Raw genomic sequence first — 6,086 nt, 5'->3', positions numbered from 1 at the left:
TTTTTTTTTTTTTTTTTTGAAGTTTAAATAATGTTCCAAAGGAATTACTGCATTAAAATATACACACACACACATTTTGAATTGGAGCAGTATCAGGATTTTTATCATAACGTATTTTAATTCTTATTTCATATTATCAATATTCATGATATTCATAATAGAAGCCTGAACTTTGACCACCTTGAGGAACAAGTGAACAAAACTAGGGAAGAAACTCCACCTTTGGGGACAGAATATAAATAAATAAATAAATAAATAAATACCCAGCAACTTCCCTTCAGGCAGGCTAGTGCCTTTTTCTGAAGCAATTTTTATTCCTGGAATCTTAGAATGAACTCAAAATACCATTTATCGCATGAAGATCTACTGAAAGCACTGGACAGAGAGAGTACAAAAACAGGTTTAGTACCAGTCTCATTTGAGGACTGAGGTGCTGAAAAGGGTGCTCAGGAGACCATTGAATTTCCACCTAAGTCATAAGCATCTTTTGCAACTATCAATCAGTCAGCTACTTTTTTCCACAGTCTCCGTTACCCATATTCCCCTCTCACCTTCTGGGCACCCAGACTTGAAGCTTTTTGCACAATGGGCTGCTTGATTTGTGTGGGTATGGAGTCTAGCRTAGTACTACTGTGACTTAAGTCAGTAGATTATCATTGCATTTAATGGCCGCGATTGTGCTGACAGTGACAAAAAGATGTGCAGCAGTCATTCTTTGAGGGGATCCAGGGCAAACTTCTCTTTTACTGCTGCCAACTCTTACAGTTATTATTCAAGTCTCATGATATCTCCAGGATAAGCATCTTGAAACAACTGGATTATATGGAAGATCAGGTTACACTTTTTATTTTAATATTTATAAACATGACTGCTGGGAAAAAGAAAAAGAGAGAGAGAGAGAGAGAGAACAACAGCAAAAGACTTCTTAACACCTTAGAGGCTAGGAGCCAAACAAAAATTCATTAAAAACTATTCCTCAGATTTGTTCATGATTTTGCAGATCTAAATTCATTTCTATTCCTATGATTTACAGTTGGAAATACAGAGCCATGTTTTCCCACTAATCTAGGGGTAAGAGATTTTGGATGTGAAAACACTGTCTAAATATTGCTTTTCCCATTTTGTTTTTAGAATGTATTAATTCACAGCAAAATACCACACACCAGTACTCAGCCTTTTATGAAGGCATGACATTAATGCTTTCTACCTTCCCATTACAGAAAATATTCTCCTGCTATTAGGTGTAACTGTTTTGTACATACTTACATTGGAAAAGCTCAATAAAGTATTTCAAGTAAGATTCAGTTAAATAAGTCACCTGAAAGTTTGAAGCTAAAAAAGAGTTAGCCTATTGCAGATAGTTGGCTTATTATTATTTTGGTTGACATCAGTAACTCTAACAACTAAAAGCAGTTAAACACACAGGTAACATAACTTACAAATTACTCACTTAAAAAAAAATACAACTACTACAGCATAAAGAAAAAGCTGACTATGCAATCAAGAGCCCAGAGGACCCAATTTCTTCATAAAGTACCTGATGGACATTGTGACAATCTGATTACCTTCCACCACCAATTTTTGGAACATGTGAAAAATACTGTATGCTTCTTGCTGGTATGTGGTCCAAGATGACTCATAAATCTTCCTTTATCTCCTTCGTGGTGTYAGCAGAAAAGGATGAGTTGCTTTTTTCCATCTCATTCACATGTCTTTCTGTCTGTTACCCGTGCCCTTGAGCAAAGATTACTGATGCCCTGCCTTTGATATATGACACATCACATACAGCAGCTTTTCATCAAGTGAATTAACCTGAAAAAAATGCAAACCTACCTGCCAGTTGCTTCCCAATTTCCCACGATTCCTTTGTGTACTTCCTTCCTAACATGCCATGCACAAGGCATGTAAGAACAAGGCTACCAGATACAGAAAATTATATTGTTATTGAGTGGATGCTAGCAAAATTTGTTCAAATATACTGCATAATATTTATAACTGATGCCACTTGTAAAATATCCTGTTGGTCATATTCATAGCCTGAAAAACTTGTCTATTTAAAAATCAGAGGATAAAATATCTGCTTGGATCTCCCCAAATTATTGAGTCATGTATAATAATTGCAATTCATGAAATGCATTATTGATACAGCTGCCCAAACAATTCTGCAATGCTAATCAATACAAAATGATTAGTCTGTATGCTGCATATTGTTTTTCCTCAAGATTTAAAATATATTTTTGTATTCCAAAACCACTAGTAATATCTTCAAATGTTGACTCTCTTTACAGGGGTTAAACTGTTCAGGAGAGTGATATTTAATATATTAATTTTAAAATCCACTGCACTTTTTTGTTTTCCTTATTTGTGCTCTCTTAAGAAAAATAGGCAATAAATGCATCTGTGAAGTGCTCTTTTTTCTGTATATTCCATCAACCTTGCATTTTAAAGATGCCAATTAGATAATTACTATGCCGCTAATTAGCAAGATTCACACATAACCTACCACTCAGAGTCATTTTTTTGCTTTGGAATTTTTTCATTGTAGTTTATTAATTGGTTCACATTTGTAACTGATTACTAACAAGATCTCAAAGAAGTTTAACTATATGAACAGGAATTCCTAGATAGTTCAACATTTTCAAGACAGGAGAGTAAGCTCCCAGTCTAACTCTGTTCAACGAAACAAAGCTCTTTAAAATACATATGCTGCACCCTTCATGACGGAAAAAACAGGATTTTTTTTCTTTTGTTTATCAAAATTGTATTATATCCTCTAATGAAGGCAGTGACTGAAAAATATAAACATTGATATATATTTTCCAATGAATTGGCCTAAGAGTAACGTGTAAAAACAGGATTAATGGTACAAAGCATGTACTATATAAAAATAGCCTGTAGAAAAAAGCATTAAGCAATTACAACTCTAGCACTGAAGGCTCCAATATTATAGGGTAATATTTCCTTAATGTTAGACTTCATTAACCCTAAGATAATCTCTCATAAATTTTGCTGATTTTTAAGGAGAAAAAATAAATTATGTTTATTAAACTACTGAATATGTTTATGAAAACAAGACATAATCTAGTGCTATAAACTTCTTGTCTTTATCTGAATAATCAGGAAGCTCATAAATAAAATATCATATAACAAAGTGAGTGTTAAAATTCATTACCGTAATAGCTATGCTCATGATCTATTTCATTAACACTCCTCCTTTCTTTGAATAAATGGGTTCTTTGGTCTACCAGAGCAAGGCCATTTACAAGACAAAATACTAAGCTGCTTTTTCTCATTTTCCCTTATCTGTTCTATTCCCAACTTTCTAAATTAATTCTTCCTTTAAATCTTATTGTTCCTTCCAGTGTAACTCACAGCACATTAGAGAAACTTGAAAGACATATAAGCAAAGAAATGGGTCTATAGAGTATAAGTTAATTAGGAATCTAAGTGACTGGTGATGAGATTTGATGGCATGTAGCTTTGGAATGAATTTAAGAAGCTTAACTTCGTTTAAAAATAAAATAAAAATATAACAGAAGTTCAAAAGAATATATACATCAATTCAAGTCATGCTAATGTTTCAGCCCCACCACCATTTAAAGATAACAATATATGACTGCATAGCGATTTTATCTCAAAAGTTTCTTCTCGCCGTCATGTATCAAAAAAACTGTTAGTTCTTAGTGAAGCAATAATATGGACACATACAACTAAACATTAGCAACTACAAAAGTCACCACCTACAGTTAAGTATGCAACTATGGTATTAAACTTAACACTTCTCATTAATAATTCTTTGCAGAGTGTACATTTCAGCCCTCACAACAACAGAACACCTTTTTATCCATCAACCTTGACTTTATTTTCTGTTCTGCTTTTGTTTGTTTCATCAAAAGAACCTGATCTGGAAAAATCCTTTACTAAAACATTTGGGTTGCAAGAACTTGAACACAAGAAAACACTTCTTTACTCTGTGGGTTGTTGATGACTGGAACAGGTTACCCAGAGAGGTTGTGGAATCTCCATCCTTGGAGATATTCAAAAGCCACCTGGACACGGTCCTGGGCAGCCTGCTCTAGCTGACCCTGCTTGAGGAGGGGTCGGACCAGATGATCTCCAGAGGTTCCTGCCAACCCGAACCGTTCAGTGATTCTGTGAACAGACCCTTGCAAAAAATTCAACAGAACAGTTGCGAATTGTGCTGTGAGAACAGAGGTAGCACAACTTTTTGAAGTTCATTCTCTGGGGATTGTTTCATTAGTTCCAAGGCTTTAAAAGACACAAAATATGTAACTGCACAGACTCAAGGGGCCCTGTCCGAGGCAGGGAAAGGCAAGACGAGCGAAACAGACCCTGTAAGGAGAACTTGATGTATAGCGAATAGTCTAACAATTTATTGCACAGAGTAAGTAGCAACCCAAGAAGGTAGGTATGCAAATAAGTTGGGTATTGCTTTAAACAGATTTCTTACAAAATGTTTGTTTTCTACTCACAGAAAAATCACTGCAACTACTGCTGATGCTATTGCAAAGGCGTGAAGTCTCACATCTTTCACAGGAACAAAGTATTGGTACTCAGAGAGCCACTACCRAGCATGAGGAAAAGTAGCAGGTGAAAGGTACCATTAACCTACATATGAATATTCAAACTTGTTAACACTCATTTCCTTCCCAGAACTTTGAAAAGCGGGTAAAGGATAACATAACACTTCATACATGCATTCGAGGCACCTATATTCATTGATATAGTTTTTTCCCCAGACTTTGAACAGACAAATCTGAAGCCAGAGGACAATAGTTTGTTAAAGGAAATGATATACAATACATATAGTTTTCTGAACCACCCCTATCAGTCTTGTGCAACCAATCTAGTGATGCATATGTTTCCCTCTGCAGCCCAGACCGAGATCTACCTGCAAGCAAAAGCAGTATGAATGGCCAGAGTTTGCATGCTTTTATCTAGGGAGAACATAAATGCTATACCAGAGATCAGAAATATGTGAGCATAGCTGAAGTATCAGCACTGGTTTGGGTGATTAGATAGAGATGTGTTTTGAGAATACTCATTTCACAAACAGTCAGCGAAATAAAATACCCATGGAAGCTTTAGGAATCATATTTCAATTAGGGTAAAACAGCACTCTCAATTCTTGGAACTCCTGAAATCCATGAATAAAATCAGAAAATGGGGCAGAACACAGGGTTTAAAAATGATCAACATCCCTCTTTTTAGTCATATACAAAGATAAAATATTAGATATAGTATATAAAGCATTAATAAATTATTAGAAGCTGTTACAAAAATTATTATAGATATAAGCAGTATGTGCATTAYTGATTGTGTAATCTGCTGGACTGTATAACCAGTTGGTATTACAGATTGTTATCCATTCAATCAATTACTAATGCTAAGAACTACACATGTACCCTAATGTGTAAGGTAACTTTTTTTTTGTTTTTAATACTGACATAAAATAGTCGAAAAGCAACACCAAAGTTCTTGGGAAATACCAATATTTTTCTTATTGAGGTATGTGGGCTTCTTGCTGCTGCTTTCATTTGTTGTTTTTCCTTGGGGAGGAGGGATTTTTTCCCAACCACATCTCAAAGAAGTTGACCATTGGTAATGTTTCTGTCATGCATTTATGTGTTACTTCAGTCATATTTTCTGCAACAAACAATGCAGAACCCTTAAGACATGAGAAGAAAGATTGCATCTCCCAGTTGCATGTGTCCTAATATTGCCTTTCTTTCCCAGTTTCGTTAAAGCACTTAAATAAGGAAGCAGCAACTCACACCACGCCTCCATAACTGTGACCAGTGCATGCACTCTAATTTGCTTAAGTAAAAACACTGCCTGTGAAGGAGCTCAAACAGCCAAGCCACTATCTGCATGCAAACCCAGTCTGGACAGCGCTGCTCTGCATGCTTTGAAACAGGCAGAGGCTAATGATAGCCCTGAGATATCACTGAGGACTATGGCATCCAGTCTGCATAGAGAACCACCCACAAACAGCCCACACCACACTTGCAGAACCAGTTGCAGCACAAGGACCAATGACTTCAATATTGTATCTTTGCATGTGA

The 6,086-nt window shown here is 35.7% G+C and overlaps 1 protein-coding gene across 1 annotated transcript in view; it reads right to left on the bottom strand.

Annotated features, from left to right (window-relative positions):
- Positions 1 to 6,086, bottom strand: part of LRMDA (leucine rich melanocyte differentiation associated) — a 693,402-nt gene that overhangs the window by 495,233 nt on the left and 192,083 nt on the right. The gene's annotated exons all lie outside the window — the stretch shown is intronic.

This window comes from Apteryx rowi, unplaced genomic scaffold, assembly GCF_003343035.1.
Source record: "Apteryx rowi isolate R43461 unplaced genomic scaffold, aptRow1 scaffold_129, whole genome shotgun sequence".
Taxonomy (NCBI): Eukaryota; Metazoa; Chordata; class Aves; order Apterygiformes; family Apterygidae; genus Apteryx; species Apteryx rowi.
The sequence above is the reverse complement of the archived record's forward strand: the minus strand, read 5'-3'. Positions and strand labels throughout refer to the sequence as shown.